We start from the raw sequence: 17,231 nt of genomic DNA on the forward strand, positions 1-17,231 counted from the left end.
ATTAGAGATGAAATTAACAACATAGAAACTAAAAGAATAATACAATAGAACAATGAAAGAGTTCTTAAAAGAAATAAATGAGATTGTTAAATGCCTAGACAAACTAACCAAAAGAAAGAGAAGACTAATAAAATTAGAAATGCAAATGGGAAATGGGGATATTATGACAGACACAACTGAAATCAAGATCATTAGAGACTATTTTGAAGATTTCTATTCCTATAAATTAAAAATCTGAAAGATATGGCTAATGTTTAGACACAGATATTCTTCCAAAACTAAACAGAGGATATATAAAATCTAAACAAACAAATAATAAGCAATGAGACTGAAGCAGTAATAAAAAGCCTTCCAACAAATAAAAGCCCAGGATCAGACAGATCTACAACTGATTTCTATGAGACCTTTAAAGAAAAACGAATGCAAATACTCCTCAAATTAGTCCATGAGATTTAAAGAAGGAAAAGCTTCCAAACTCATTTTATGAAGCTTTTATCACCCTGATACCTACGCCAGGTAAGAACACTTCAAGAAAAATAAAGACCAGTATAATTAATGAACACAAATGCAAAATTCCTCAATAAATAAAATATTGAGAAGTTAAATTCAATAACACATTTTAAAAAATCAGTCACCATGATCAAATTGGTTTTATCCTAGGGATACAAGGGTGGTTTAAACATAGTAAATCAATAAATATAGTATCCACATAAATGGAACCAAGGACAAAAATCACATAATCATCTCAATAGATGCAGAAAAGGCCTCAAATAAAATTCAGTAGTCAATTCAATTCAAAACTCTGGGAAAAAAAACAAGGATAGAAGGAACTTATCTCAACCTGATGAAAACTATGTATGACAAACTCAAAGCCAACATCATAATGGGGAAAAAAAATTGAAAGCATTTTGTCTAAAATTAGAAATGATACAAGGATTTCCATTCTCACCACTCTTATTCAATATAGTACTTGAAATTTTAGCTAGAGCAATTAGGAAACAGAAAGAAATAAAAAGGATACATTCAAGAATGAATGCAAAAGTTGAACCCAGAGATGCAGATTTTGATGCCAAACACTGAATAACATGTCTGAGATAGAACAAATCAAAGAATGCTTGTCCTCTTCCAGCTGTTATAATGTAATATGGGGTTCATAGAACAATTAATGTGAGGTGCTTGGGCAGTTATTTAGCTTAGTTCTTTTCAAAAGCCTAACCAGTATGCTGAAAAGAATGTCAACTACCACCTTGACACAAGGAATTCTTCTACTTTAGCAATTTGCACTAGGAATTTTCATTCCAAATTTGATAATACTTAGATCACACACTGAGGATCATTATATGGAATTCATTAGTCAACTCTCCCAGACATCCAGCATGGAGCATATTAGTCAGCAGACAACTGGATATATCTCTAATATTCACTGTGAGAATGTGGTCAAGTCCCCAGAAGCAAAACTCTGGGGACCCCAGTAACTGGCTCCTGCTGTCTCTTATTTTTCTAATCTCTCAGACTTATCCACACTAAGCTTCCAGCAAGTCATCAGTTATAGTCACATTTTCCTGTGTCAGCACTGGTTCTCACAGAGGTTTGTACTCATGTGTTTCTGCTCCAGCAAGTTGTGATTCTCTGCATTTGCAGAGAATCCAATTTTGAAGAGGGGCACAGTGCTTTGCCCTGCATTCCCCACCTGTCTGACAGACCTAAGAAATGTTGTTGATTTTCCAGTTTATTCAGCTTCTTCCTTGTTGTTGGAATGCAATGGTGACTTTTAGCTTCTTACATGCTGAATTGGAAACCAGAAGTCAGTCTTTCTAAGTCTGTCTGTCTGTCTGTCTCTAGCATTAGTAGAGTTTTGGGAAGAATGTAGAGAAAAAAATCATGGGATCAATATGCCAGTTTAATCTGCATGCCACAGGGGTACTTTATATTACATAGGCCAAAGTGATACAGAATTTTATAGAAATAATGTTATACCACTTAAAAATAAATAAATGCTATTATTATTTTACTTTGCATAGACTGTCTGCTATCAACTTTGGTGATACTGCTTCTGACATTGGCTGAGAACAACCAGTGATTTATGCTAGACTATTGAGGTAAAATAAGTTACTGTTCATTAACTGGCAAAACCATGAGATAAGACAGGCTGACAAAACAATTTTGTGCTGATAAATTGTTGTGCAGTTATTTGCAAGCTTGGCATAAATAATCTTATTTCTTCAAGGTGCAAACAATAGATAGCATGAGTCCATTAGGTACCATGCCAGTTGAAGGACCAAGAGAACAATACAGCATCTTCTTGCATGTGAAGCATTCATTTCTATTTTCTGGTGTAGGGGCTCATTTCTAAGAAAAGCTTAAAGTCTGGTTTTGATTATTTTCAATGATAAACAATCATTGTTGAAAAGAATAAGTCTAGTTGCCTTGGCACTGTTTAGAAAAATTATCTATATAGTTCTTAAAATTTATGTATTTTTCTCTAAATTCTAGTGAGACTCATTAAGTGGCAACGTTTTTAAGATATTTTGTTCAGCAGTCACTATTTCATCTAATTTTAAAGTGGATTGCTTTAAACAGAAAGTAAGTTACTTATCAAGCTCGATATTTTAAAATGTACAGTTAACCAACTCTCTGCCACCTTGAGAAAAGAGTACTGGTATTTGGTAAAATTGTCAAAACATTTAAAATACAATATTATTATAATTGTGGTTAAAATACTTTAAAAACTATAAGAATTCAAGAAATTCCCCATATATGCCCTCTATGACAGAACAGCATGGGAGTTTGGACTTTTTCATTAGTTAGAAAGTGAATATAATATTTACTGTAGGTTACATTTAAAAGAACTTAAAATTGAAGTCTTCTTAATTTCCTGTAAAATAATTTCAATCCCTCTCAACATGATATCAATGAAAATATTTCTGATGAAAATACACATTTCTATTTTATTATTTCTCAAATCCCTTGGTACAAAAATGATAAGACATCTGTTTGGACAGAGAATAGAGAACAATGGAAAGTGTACTCACTGAGTTTCATCTTGAGATTTATGATATGTCTTGAGTGTGCTGGAAAATTGAACTCTGTTCCAGTATTCTAATCTATGACTAATTCTTTATAAACACTCTCTAGCCTACTTTCTTTCCAGAATACCCAAGTCTCCCTGGAAAGTCCTTTTTTTTTTTTCATGTAAGCTATTGTCTGTTTTTGTTTTTAACAGTTGATGTTTGCTTCTGTCTAAAACAGAGTAAGATCAACATTCCACTCAAAGTATCACCAACAATATGCACCAATATGACAATTCAAGATGCACCACAATAAATACCTAATTTAGGCATGTCTTTTCATATACAGTGAGCTTGCATTTTTCATAAGGCAGTATTACTTGAGGTTTTGATGTTCTCAGAAATTGACCTTTAGGTTGGTGCTTAAGAATGCAATACAACATTGGAATCAAGTTTAGTTACTATGTGATTTAGATAATTTGATAGACTAGACATACTTATCTACTTCTGGTTTTATTAGTAATCCATTTTGTGACCCTGATATTTGTTTAATGGATATACTCATTAAATTACCTCTCTATAAAAAAATCACAGGATAAAAAAAGTAATCATGTAAGGCTTTGTCAGTTTGCCTGGTAAAATTTTAATTTTTCCTTGTGATTTTATCAGGCTTATCAAATGTTTAATCAAGGTTACTTGCTTCAACAGCTCTAGGTATATCTATTCAACAATAAATTATTAATTTATATGAATTCCAAGGAGTGTGCATGCTTTGTTATTAAGTACACAAATACATAAAGAAAATAAAATTCTTGGGACAAATAACAGAAGGATATACTTTTAAAATTGAACGAATCTTTAGACAAAATAGCTCATACACCGCATATTCATAAAATGTGAGAGTTTTCTCCCACATTCATCTCAACTATTTCTTTGAATAGACAACAGATTTTACTCTTAAGTGTATATTCGCTATTAAATTCTTCCTTCAGTTGTATTTATATATGAACATAACAAGTAAGTTAAGTGCTAAAAAAAATCATTTGGGGAAACATCCAGATGAAATCTGTTCGTGTTTAACCATCTATTCAAATTATACTGGCTTATATTTAATCTTCCAAGAATAAATAAAATTTTAAATATTACCTTAGTCAGTGATTAAAAACTATGATGGTTTACTTTGTTTACTGATTTTTTAAAGGAAAAATAACCCTTAAAAATCAAGTGGCTAGGATATAAAAGAAAATTGATAAAGCATAGTATATTTTTTAATCTTGTTTGCTATGTAGAAACAGTACCTTTCAAGCTTTGATTAGTATGGTTCATATGTTCCTTTTCAAACATACATTCTCTGCTCCCTTTATAGTAAGAATAAAGAGCCCCAGATAGGCCATAATTTTAATAGTCACATAGTGATCTATTATCATATTGAAAGTGACTAAGGAGGGGAGGTGGTTAGGAAACAAAACTTAATCTGCAAATAGAGATAATTTTACTTCACTTCCATACTCTGTGCTTTTATTAGATTGGTCCTGTCTCACACTGATAATGGCATTTTAGTAAAATATTGAATAAAATTAATGGGAGCAGATAATATATGGATTCCTCAATGTTAGATGTCATAATATCAGTTTTTACTAATAAATATATTATCCATATCTTCTAAGAAATGTTTCAACCTTGTCTCAGTTTTAGAATATTTTAGATATATAATTTTAACATTTCCTCTATTATTTTTCCAGTGCAGGCAGAATTGCAGAATTGACAGGGAGGCTCTCTACTGCAGTTGATTTTTTTCTTCCATGATCATAGTTCGGCATTGACTGCTGTAAAGAGTGGGAGAATGGCTGTTTTTTATATTTCTCAAACTTTCAATTCAAGGCAAGACTGGTACAAATTATTCTATAACATCTGACTATGGGAAGGCTTCTGATTATGAACCCACCTCCTTTAAAACGTAAGAGTAATTCATATTTCCTAGGGTATAGTGTTTCAGTTTCTATAATCTGTTTTTAATGTGTCAAGTTTATTCACTTAGGTTGTGAATGGATCCCCTCGTCATTCTGTTATTGCTCTAGGATCTGTAACCATGCTGCCTCCATCACCCCCGGTATTGCTTGGTGTGTTTCCTTTTGTCATCAGTCTAATTAGAGGCAAGCCTATTTAATTGTACCACTAAATGCAAGGTTTTTATCCCCCCGCCTCCCGAAATCTTTCTCTCTCATCTTTTTTTATTTTATTTTATTATTGTTCTCTCTCATCTTTGTTACTACCTTCTACTTAACTGAGGGTTATTTTGCCTTCTTTCCTAGCTTCTTATTTTATACAGTTAGATCATTAATTTTAGCCAATTTTTAAATAAAACACTACATCTTTATGAAAGCATTGCTTAATCTGTACTCTACATATTTTATTATGCTATTATTGAATTTTTCTAATATCCTTGTGATGATCCATAAGTTATTTAGAAGTATGTTATTTAATTCCCAAATATTTAGCAATATTTCAGCTATATTTTATTACTAAAATTTTATTTCATTGAAGAGTGCATTTTCTTCAAATTCAATCCTTTTAGATTTACTAAGAATATATTTGTGGCCCAGAATATCATCTAATTTATGAATATTCCATTTTCACTCAAAAAAGAATGTCTACTCTGAAATTGTTAAATGTAGTTGTCTATTAATATTACTTAAAATTATTTAAGAATATGTTAAAACCTTCTCTGCCAGTATTGATTTTCTCTGCATTTTGTTCTATCAAGTACAGAGAGAGGAATCTCCAATTACACTTATGAATTAGATGGTACCCTTTTACCATTCTGTAATCATTTGTTCATATATTTTGAAGTTTTATTATCAGGTACATGCACATTTATATGTGTTTGTTTTCTGGTTTTTGAACTTTTCATACAAAGACATATCCCTTTAGGTCTACTAATGTTTCTTCAACTGAGACCTGTTTTGTCTGATACAAACACAGCTGATTAGCATTTGCATGCTATAACTTTTCCCCATTCTTTTACTTTTTGCCATTTATGCCTTTATGTCTGAACTCTATATATTTGGCACATCATATTTTGTGTCTTTTGTATTTATAACTTGGTACTCTTCACTTATTTGGATATATGTTCTTTTTTGTTTCTTTGGTACCAGGGATTGAACCCAGGGGTCTCAATCACTCGCCACATCTGCAGCTCTTTTTTATATTTTATTTAGAGATAGGATATTGCTGAGTTGCTTAGGCCTCACTAACTTGCTGAGGCTGGCTTTGAATTCATGATCCTTCTGCCTCAGCCTCCTGAGCCACTGGGATTACAGGCTGTGCCAGTGAAACTTGGATTGAATATAAATATTTTCTATCTGGAATAATTTTCCATCAGATTAAGTATTATTTTAATTTTTTGCAGTACATATCTGTTGTAAATAATATACTCACTTGTTGACAAATATTCCATTAAAAAACAAAACTCACGTGTTAATAATTTTTAAATGATATTTGTTGTGTATCACACAGCAGTAAAAATAAAAAATGCTCTGTTTCCTATATCCACACTCCAGTTGATATTTTTAAATTACTGTCATACTTTCCCCAGCATATAGTGACACAATGTCCATCTTGTGCAGATGATTATAGGATTCTCTAAGTATTATAACTGGAAGTGGTACTACAGAACCAAAGTTAGATACATCATCAAAATTACTATGCATTGCCTAATTGATTGCAGAAAGTTGTACCAAGTATATTACCCAAGCGTACTGGGGTTGGGGTCTATATTCAGAGCTGCTACAATCTGTTGTATAAAATTTCTAGTTTTCAACAAATAAAATATATATATAAATAAACAGGAAAGTGTTAACAGATAAAAAATGTAGGCAGTACAGACTGATTGTGTGTGTGTGTGTGTTTTTCTTTGTTTTAATTAGTTACACATGACAGTACAATGACCTTGACATATCATACATGTGAATCACATGGGATACAATATCTCATTTTTCTGAGTATACAGGTTGCAGAATGAAACAGACATTATTATTACGGTGTGTATATATGTGAATGCATGACCAATGTGATTCCGCAACCTGTATACAGACTGATTTTTACTGGGGGGGCCAGGTGACAGATATAGTAACAAAAACTGTAAAAAGAGATTATAAATAAGTTCAAGGAACTAAAAAGAAATAAATGATGTAAATGTCCCATCAAACAGAGACTATGGTTAGGCAGAAATGGTTAAACAAGAACTGATGAGAAATTTCTGGAGTCAAAAATTAGATATTCAAAATTAAAACCTTCCACGATAAACAAAAGTTAAAAGAATTTGCAGCTAGAAAACCATCTCTTCAAAACATCCTTGGCAAAACATTACAGGAAGAGGAAATGGAAAATAACAATGAAAACCAACAGTGGGAGGTAGGACACTAAAGGGGGGAAAATAATCAAAGAGGAAAACAAACCATGTTTAGTAACATAAATAAACAAATATGGCTGGAAGAACAACCCATATCTCAATAATAACCCTAAATGTTAATGGCTTAAACACACCAATCAAGAGACACAGGCTAGTAGAATGGATCACAAAACAAGACCCAACAATATGCTGCCTACAGGAGACGCATTTGATAGGAAAAGACATACATAGGCTGAAGGTGAAAGGTTGGGAAAAATCATATCACTCATATGGACTTCGGAAACAAGCAGGAGTATCCATACTCATATCAAATAAAATAGATTTCAAGCCAAAGTTAATCAAAAGGGATAAAGAGGGACACTACATACTGCTCAAGGGAACCATACACCAACAAGACATAACAATCATAAATATATATGCCCCAAACAATGGTGCAGCTATGTTCATCAAACAAACTCTTCTCAAGTTCAAGAGTCTAATAGACCACCATACAATAATCATGGGAGACTTCAACACACCTCTATAACCACTGGACAGATCTTCCAAACAAAAGTTGAATAAGGAAACTATAGAACTCAATAACACAATTAATAACCTAGACCTAATTGACATATATAGAATATACCACCCAACATCAAGCAGTTACACTTTTTTCTCAGCAGCACATGGATCCTTCTCAAAAATAGATCATATATTATGTCACAGGGAAACTCTTAGACAATATAAAGGAGTAGAGATAATACCATGCATCCTATCTGATCATAATGGAATGGAACTGAAAATCAATGATAAAAGAAGGAAGGGAAAAGAATACATCACTTGGAGAATGAACAATAGGTTACTGAATGATCAATGGGTTATAGAAGACATCAAGGAATAAATTAAAAAATTCTTAGAGATTAATGAAAACACAGACACAACATATCGGAATCTATGGGACACATTGAAAGCAGTTCTAAGAGGAAAATTCATTGCTTGGAGTTCATTCCTTAAAAAAAGAAAAAAACAACAAATAAATGATCTCATACTTCATCTCAAAATCCTTGAAAAAGAAGAGCAAAACAACAGCAAAAGAAGTAGAAGGCAAGAAATAATTAAAATCAGAGCTGAAATTAATGAAATCGAAACAAAAGAAACAATTGAAAAAATTGACAAAACTAAAAGTTGGTTCTTTGAAAAAATAAACAAAATCGACAGACCCTTAGCCATGCTAGCGAAGAGAAGAAGAGAGAGAACTCAAATTACTAACATACGGGATGAAAGAGGCAATATCACAACAGACACTTCAGAAATACAGAAGATAATCAAAAATTATTTTGAATCCTTATACTCCAATAAATTAGAAGATAGTGAAGGCATAGATAAATTTCTTAAGTCATATGATCTGCCCAGATTGAGTCAGGAGGATATAGACAACCTAAACAGACCAATATCAATTGAGGAAATAGAAGAAACCATCAAAAGACTACCAACTAAGAAAAGCCCAGGACCGGATGGGTATACAGCGGAGTTTTACAAAACCTTTAAAGAGGAACTAATACCAATACTTTTCAAGCTACTTCGGGAAATAGAAAAAGAGGGAGAACTTCCAAATTCATTCTATGAGGCCAACATCACCCTGATACCTAAACCAGACAAAGACACTTCAAAGAAAGAAAACTACAGACCAATATCTCTAATGAACCTAGATGCAAAAATCCTCAATAAAATTCTGGCCACTCGGATACAAAAACTTATCAAAAAAATTGTGCACCATGATCAAGTAGGATTCATCCCTGGGATGCAAGGCTGGTTCAATATACGGAAATCAATAAATGTTATTCACCACATCAATAGACTTAAAAATAAGAATCATATGATCATCTCGATAGATGCGGAAAAAGCATTCGACAAAGTACAGCATCCCTTTATGTTCAAAACTCTAGAAAAACTAGGGATAACAGGAACATACCTCAATATTGTAAAAGCAATCTATGCTAAGCCTCAGGGTAGCATCATTCTGAATGGAGAAAAATTGAAGGCATTCCCTCTAAAATCTGGAACAAGACAGGGATACCCTCTATCACCACTTCTGTTCAACATAGTTCTCGAAACACTGGCCAGAGCAATTAGACAGACAAAAGAAATTAAAGGCATCAAAATAGGAAAAGAAGAACTTAAATTATCACTATTTGCAGATGACATGATTCTATACCTAGCAGACCCAAAAGGGTCTACAAAAAACTATTAGAGCTAATAAATGAATTCAGCAAAGTGGCAGGATATAAAATCAACACGTATAAATCAAAGGCATTCCTGTATATCAGCGACAAAGCCTCTGAAATGGAAATGAGGACAACCACTCCATTCACAATATCTTCAAAAAAAATAAAATACTTGGGAATCAACCTAACAAAAGAGGTGAAAGACTTATACAATGAAAACTACAGAACCCTAAAGAGAGAAATAGAAGAAGATCTTAGAAGATGGAAAAATATACCCTGTTCATGGATAGGCAGAACTAACATGATCAAAATGGCGATATTACCAAAAGTTCTCTATAGGTTTAATGCAATGCCAATCAAAATCCCAAAGGCATTTCTTGTAGAAATAGAGAAAGCAATCATGAAATTCATATGGAAAAACAAAAGACCCAGAATAGCAAAAACAATGCTAAGCAGGAAGTGTGAATCAGGCGGTATAGCGATACCAGACTTCAAACTATACTACAGAGCAATAGTAACAAAAACAGCATGGTACTGGTACCAAAACAGGCGAGTGGACCAATGGTACAGAATAGAGGACACAGAAACCAATCCACAAAACTACAACTATCTTATATTTGATAAAGGGGCTAAAAGCATGCAATGGAGGAAGGAGAGCATCTTCAACAAATGGTGCTGGGAAAACTGGAAATCCATATGCAACAAAATGAAACTGAATCCCTTTCTCTCGCCATGCACAAAAGTGAATTCAAAATGGATCAAGGAACTTGATATCAAATCAGAGACACGCCGTCTGATAGAAGAAAAAGTTGGCTACGATCTACATACTGTGGGGTCGGGCTCCAAATTCCTCAATAGGACACCCATAGCACAAAAGTTAATAACTAGAATCAACAAATGGGACTTACTCAAACTAAAAAGTTTTTTCTCAGCAAAAGATACAATAAGAGAGGTAAATAGAGAGCCTATATCCTGGGAACAAATCTTTACTCCTCACACTTCAGATAGAGCCCTAATATCCAGAGTATACAAAGAACTCAAAAAATTAGACAATAAGAGAACAAACAACCCAATCAACAAATGGGCCAAGGACCTGAACAGACACTTCTCAGAGGAGGACATACAATCAATCAACAAGTACATGAAAAAATGCTCACCATCTCTAGCAGTCAGAGAAATGCAAATCAAAACCACCCTAAGATACCATCTCACTCCAGTTAGATTGGCAGCCATTATGAAGTCAAACAACAACAAGTGCTGGCGAGGATGTGGGGAAAAGGGTACACTTGTACATTGCTGGTGGGACTGCAAATTGGTGCAGCCAATTTGGAAAGCAGTATGGAGATTTCTTGGAAAGCTGGGAGTGGAGCCACCATTTGACCCAGCTATTCCCCTTCTCGGTCTATTCCCTAAAGACCTAAAAAGAGCATGCTACAGGGACACTGCTACATCGATGTTCATAGCAGCACAATTCACAATAGCTAGACTGTAGAACCAACCTAGATGCCCTTCAATGGATGAATGGATAAAAAAAATGTGGCATTTATACACAATGGAGTATTACTCTGCATTAAAAAATGACAAAATCATAGAATTTACAGGGAAATGGATGGCATTAGAGCAGATTATGCTAAGTGAAGCTAGCCAATCCCTAAAAAACAAATGTCAAATGTCTTCTTTGATATAAGGAGAGTAACTAAGAACAGAGTAGGGTCGAAGAGCATGAGAAGAAGATTAACATTAAACAGGGATGAGAGGTGGGAGGGAAAGGGAGAGAGAAGGGAAAATGCATGGAAATGGAAGGAGACCCTCAGAGTTATACAAAAGTACATACAAGAGGAAGTGAGGGGAAGGGGAAAAATAATATAAGGGGGACAAACGAATGTCAGTAGAGGGAGCAGAGAGAGAAGAGGGGAGAGGAGAGGAGGGGAGGGGAGGGGAGGGGAGGGGGGATAGTAGAGAATAGGAAAGGCAGCAGAATACAACAGACACTAGTATGGCAATATGTAAATCAATGGATGTGTAACTGATGTGATTCTGTAATCTGTATATGGGGTAAAAATGGGAGCTCATAACCCACTTGAATCAAATTGTGAAATATGATATATCAAGAACTATGTAATGTTTTGAACAGCCAACAATAAAAAATTTAAAAAAAAATTAGATATTCAAAATGAAATATTCACCAGAAGGATAAATAACAGATTTGACAGCAAAAAGAAAGAATCAGGAACTTAAGGATTGTATTAATACATATTCTAAATTCTAAACAAATAGAAAAACAGAATAAGTAAAAAAAAATAAGCAAAGCCTCAGAAAATTGTGAGATACCTTTCACCATTAAGGAAAAAACATAGAATAGAACCAAAATTAAAGAAGGAAGAAAGAAAAGAAAAGGAATACATTAATATTAAAGAAATAATAAAATGATTAAAGGAATAATATGAACAATGCATACCAATTTATCAGAAAACCTTGAAGCAAATTACTGGAAATACACAAACTACTGAAAATGATTCAACAAGAAATAGAGGCTCAACATTCACACATAAATCAGGATTGGATAGGTATTTATAAAAATCTCTCTCTCTCTCTCTCTCTCTCTCTCTCTCTCTCTCTCTCTCTGTGTGTGTGTGTGTGTGTGTGTATGTATGTATGGGTGTGTGTGTGTGTGTGCCTCTCTGTCTCACACACACACACAACACACATACACCCACAAGACCAGATATGTTTATAAATGAAATCTACAGAATATTTCAAAAATCTACTCTAATCCTCCAATCCTGCAAAAATTCTTCAAAAAGAGAGTGAAAACAGAAATCAATATATATCTATTCATTTTATGAGGCCATTATGACCTTGATATCAAAACCAGATAAAGAAAACAAAAAAGAAAAACAAATAATGTGTCCTACATGTGCAAAAAATTTTTTTAATTTCTAGAAAATTAGTTTAACAACATATAAAAATTACAAACAATGACCATTAGAATCAAACATCATCACAGGAATAAAACAGTTGGCTTAACACCCAAGTATTAATTAATACAACATATCACATTAACAAAATAAAGAAAAATACTATAATATCAATATTCACTGGAAAAATTGTGATTAAATCCAACATAATTTTCTGACAAAAACACTCAACAAAATATAAATAAAAAGAAACTTTCTCGACTTGATAAAGAACATAAATTAAAACCCAAGAGGAAAGAAGGGAAAAAAGAACAAATTTTTTCCTTATTGTTGAAAGATGTGAATATTTTCTCATCAAAGTCCAGCAAAGATAATGCTCTCTGTTCTTAATGCTTCTCCTTAACATGTACTATATGTTTTAGCTATGGCCATAAGCAAGAAAAATAAAATAAAGACATTCATATTTGCAATAAAAAGTAATACTGTGTGAAGATGACATGATAATAAATAGAAAACCTGAAATGATTCACAACAAAAACCTATTAATTCCAAGAAATAACTTCAGGAAAGTTGCAGGACCAAAGATGAATATGCCAACTCAATTGTACTTCTTTATATTAGTAATGAACAATCATAAAGGAAAATTTAAAAATTAATTCCATTTTTAATAAAATTAAAGTAATAAAATATTAATAAATAATTTCCACAAAAGAAGTAAGACATAAGCACAAACAATACAAATATTGTTGAAAGTAAAAATATAAATAAATGGAAAGGTATCCTATACATATGTATTGGAAGATTGAATTGATTGATTGATTGATACTGGGGATTGAATTCAGGGGCACTGGACCACTGAGCCACATCTCCAGCCTTATTTTGTATTTTATTTTGAGAGCGGTGTCACTGAGTTGCCTAGCGCCTTGCTTTTGCTGAAGCTGACTTTGAACTTGAGATCCTCCTGTCTCAGCCTCCAGAGCGGGATTATAGGCGTGTGCCACCATGCCCACCTGGAAAACTGAATATTTTAATTATTGAAATACTTACTAAATTAAGCTAAAATAGAACAAAGTTCTTATCCAAATTCCAGTTCTCTTTCTTGCATAAATTAACATATTGAACCTAAAATTCAAATTGAAATGCAAGGAATCTACAATAGCCAAAACAATATGTTAATGCAAAACAAATTTGAAGAACTCACTGGTTCTGATTTCAAAACTTACTGCAAAAACCACAATAATCAAGACAGTCTGATACTGACATAAAGAAGATTCTCAGATTAATGAAACAGAATTGAGAAGCCAAAAATAAGCTAAAGATTTATTTGTGGGCTGGGGATGTGGCTCTGTGGTAGCACCATTGCCTAGCATGTATGAGGCACTGGATTAGATTCTCACATAAAAATAAATAAAATAAAGGTCCATTGATAATTAAATAAATATTTTTTAAAAAGATTTATTGTGTCTACTTGTTGTGGGCAAGCAAGCTGAGACAATTCAGTAGAGAAATATGTTGAATCCCTACCTTAACCCCAAATAAAGTACATCAAAATGATTTAAATTTACAATCTTGAACTATAAAACTCTTAGAAGAAAACATAGTAATAAATTTTTGTGACCTTGAATTAGAAAAAAAATTTAGTTAAAACACCAAATAAAAATCAATTAAAAAGAGATAAATTAGACTTCATCAAAAGTAACAGCTTTCTAAACTATGAAACTAATCTAAAGTGTCCTTCAACAGATGAATGGATAAAGAAATTGTGGTATATATAAAGAATGAAATATTACTCAGCCTTAAAGAAAAATGATATTTTGGCATTTGGCAGGAAATGGATGGAGTTGGAGAATATCACGTGAGGCAAAATAAGCCAATCCCCAAAAAACAAAGACTGAGTATTTTCTCTGATACATCAATGCTAATTCACAATGCTGGGGGGAGGGGGGTTGGGGGCAGCTAGGGAAGAATAGAGGTACTTTGAATTAGGCAGACTGGAGTAAAGGGATTGAGAGGGTATAGGAACAGGAAAAATAAGTAGAATGAATTGGACATTATTAGTTAAAACACCAAATGGAAAACAACTTTTTTAGGCATTAGACCCTTCTGAACCACTGTAACTAAATATACTTGCTTCCTGAAAATTCCTTGGGTATCCAGCCTCTTCTGTCCTACATCAATGGTACCCCTTTGGAAGACAGTTATACAGTTTACTACAAAGCTAACACAGTCTTACCATGTCATTCTCCTAAGTTTTCACCCAAACAAGTTGAAAAATTATGTATATATGTGCATATATGATTATACAACCGGTGTGATTCTACATCATATACAACCAGAAGAATGAGATGTTATATTCCATTTATGTATGATGTGTCAAAATGCATTCACTGTCATGTATAACTAATTAGAACAAATTTTAAAAATTAACAGCTTTTGTTCTTCAAAGGACACCAATAATAGAATAAAAACTAACCTACATATTAGCAGAAAATACTTGCAGATAATATATGATGATATTAATATCTAGAATATATAGAGTTCTTACAATAGAATAATAAAAATCTAAATACATGCCCATATCAGACTAGCCAAATTATCTCTGAAAGGGGTCAAAATTAATCCAGTCAGAAAGAATGATACTTTCATTAAATAGTGCAGGAACAACTGAATATCCACACACCAAAATAAAAAAAAATTCCTCTACACATTGATATTATACCATTCACAAATATTAAACACAAAATGAATCCTATAACTAAATGTAAAATGCAAAGCTATACAAATTCTTGAAAATAACATGAAATAAAATTTAGGGAACTTTGAATTTTGTCATGTAATTTTGCATAATGCATCAAATGTATGATCTATGAAAAAAATTGTAGTTTGAACTTTATTAAACTGAAAAACCTTTGCATTGCAAAGAGCATCTTATAAAAAGACAAACCAGAGACTGAGGGAAAAAATTGCAAAATATAAAGGACTTCTTAAACTCAACACAAAGAAAATGAATAAACAACAAAAAAAAATGGGGAAAAGAATTGAACAGGCACATCATCAAAGAAGATATACAGATAAATGTCAAATAAGCACAGAAAATACTCGCATCATTAGGAAGTTGAAAACTAAAACAACAACAAGATGCCTCTGTACATGTATTAGAATACTAAAACTCAAAACACTGATAACATCAAGTGTCCACAGGATATGGAGCAGTAGTGATTCTCATTCATTGCTGGTGGGAATATTATATACTGAAGCAGATCAGGTACCCTCAACCAAAAGACCTTTGCCATAATTAAGCTTCCCTTCAATTTTTACAAAGGGTGTCAACAGGATATAAGCAAAAACTTCTGCAGGGGGCATTGTGGTTTGTAGCTTCTTCTTTCTTGTAAATGCCAGGTTTGCAGACAAACATTGTGAAACCTGTCTAGCCTAAGAATGTGGGGCAAAGAGTAACTGTTATGTACTCAGGGTCCAGAGATTTTTAGGCATTAGACCCTTCTGAACCACTATAACTAAATAAATTTGCTTTCTGAAAATTCCTTGGGTATCCAGCCTCTTCTGTCCTACATCCATGGTACCCATTTAGAAGACAGTTACATAGTTTACTACAAAGCTAACACAGTCTTACCATGTCATTCTCTTAAGTTTTCATCCAAACAAGTTGAAAAATTAGGTAATTTTTCAAATTTGTGAATAAATATTTATAGCAGTTGTTTTTACAAATATCAAAACTTAACAGCATCCAAGACATCATTTAAAAGGTGATAAAAATAAACCAGCACATCTACACAATGGAATATTAATCTTCAACAAAAATAAATGAACTATCAAGCCACAACAAAGATATGGAACAACTTTAAAGGCATATTACTATATGAAAGAAGCAAGTTTGAAAAGATTAGATACTATATGATTGTATCTATATATCATTGTGGAAAATGGGAAACTATAACAATAATTTTAAAATGAATGGTTTTTATGGGTTTTTTTGTGAGAAGTGGGCCAAGGATAAATATGCAGAGCACATATTTTTAAATCTGTAAAACTATTCTCTATGATCCTATAATTGGGCATACACATTATGCATTTGGAAAAATAATAGAATGAATACCATATATAATAAACTCTAAAGAAAATTATGGGGTTTAGTTAATAATAATGTATCAATTGTAAAAAAAAATATGCACCACACCAGTGAAAAATGGTAGAGAAAACACTGGGTGGGTCAGAAAGGGAATACATAAGAACTCTCTGTCTTTTCTGTTTAGTTCTGTCTGAAAACCTAAAAATGCTCTGAAATTTTGTCAATTAAATAACTTTTTTAAAAATAGGCAAGGATTTGAATAGATATTTCTCAAAAGAAAATATACAAATGGCCAACATGCACATGATTGTATTCTCATCATCCTTAGGAAAATACTAATCAAAACATAAGATACTTCCTCTTACAAACCAGGATGGCTATGATTGAAAGGACAGATGGTAATGAGTGTAGGCAGTAATCTGTAAAATTTGGGTTCCTTATCCTTTGTTGATGAGTATACAAAATTATGCAGCTATTTTAAAAAAATAATTAGGCAGTTTCTCAAAATGCTAAACATGGAATCCCCTTATGGCTCAAAGATATACAGTCAAGAGAAATCAAAACATATGTTCACACAGATCTTTACATAAATGTTCACAGCAT

Source organism: Marmota monax, unplaced genomic scaffold, assembly GCF_021218885.2.
Source record: "Marmota monax isolate L192 unplaced genomic scaffold, Marmota_monax_Labrador192_F-V1.1 WCK01_AAM20220418_F8-fsc00001, whole genome shotgun sequence".
Classification (NCBI taxonomy): Eukaryota; Metazoa; Chordata; class Mammalia; order Rodentia; family Sciuridae; genus Marmota; species Marmota monax.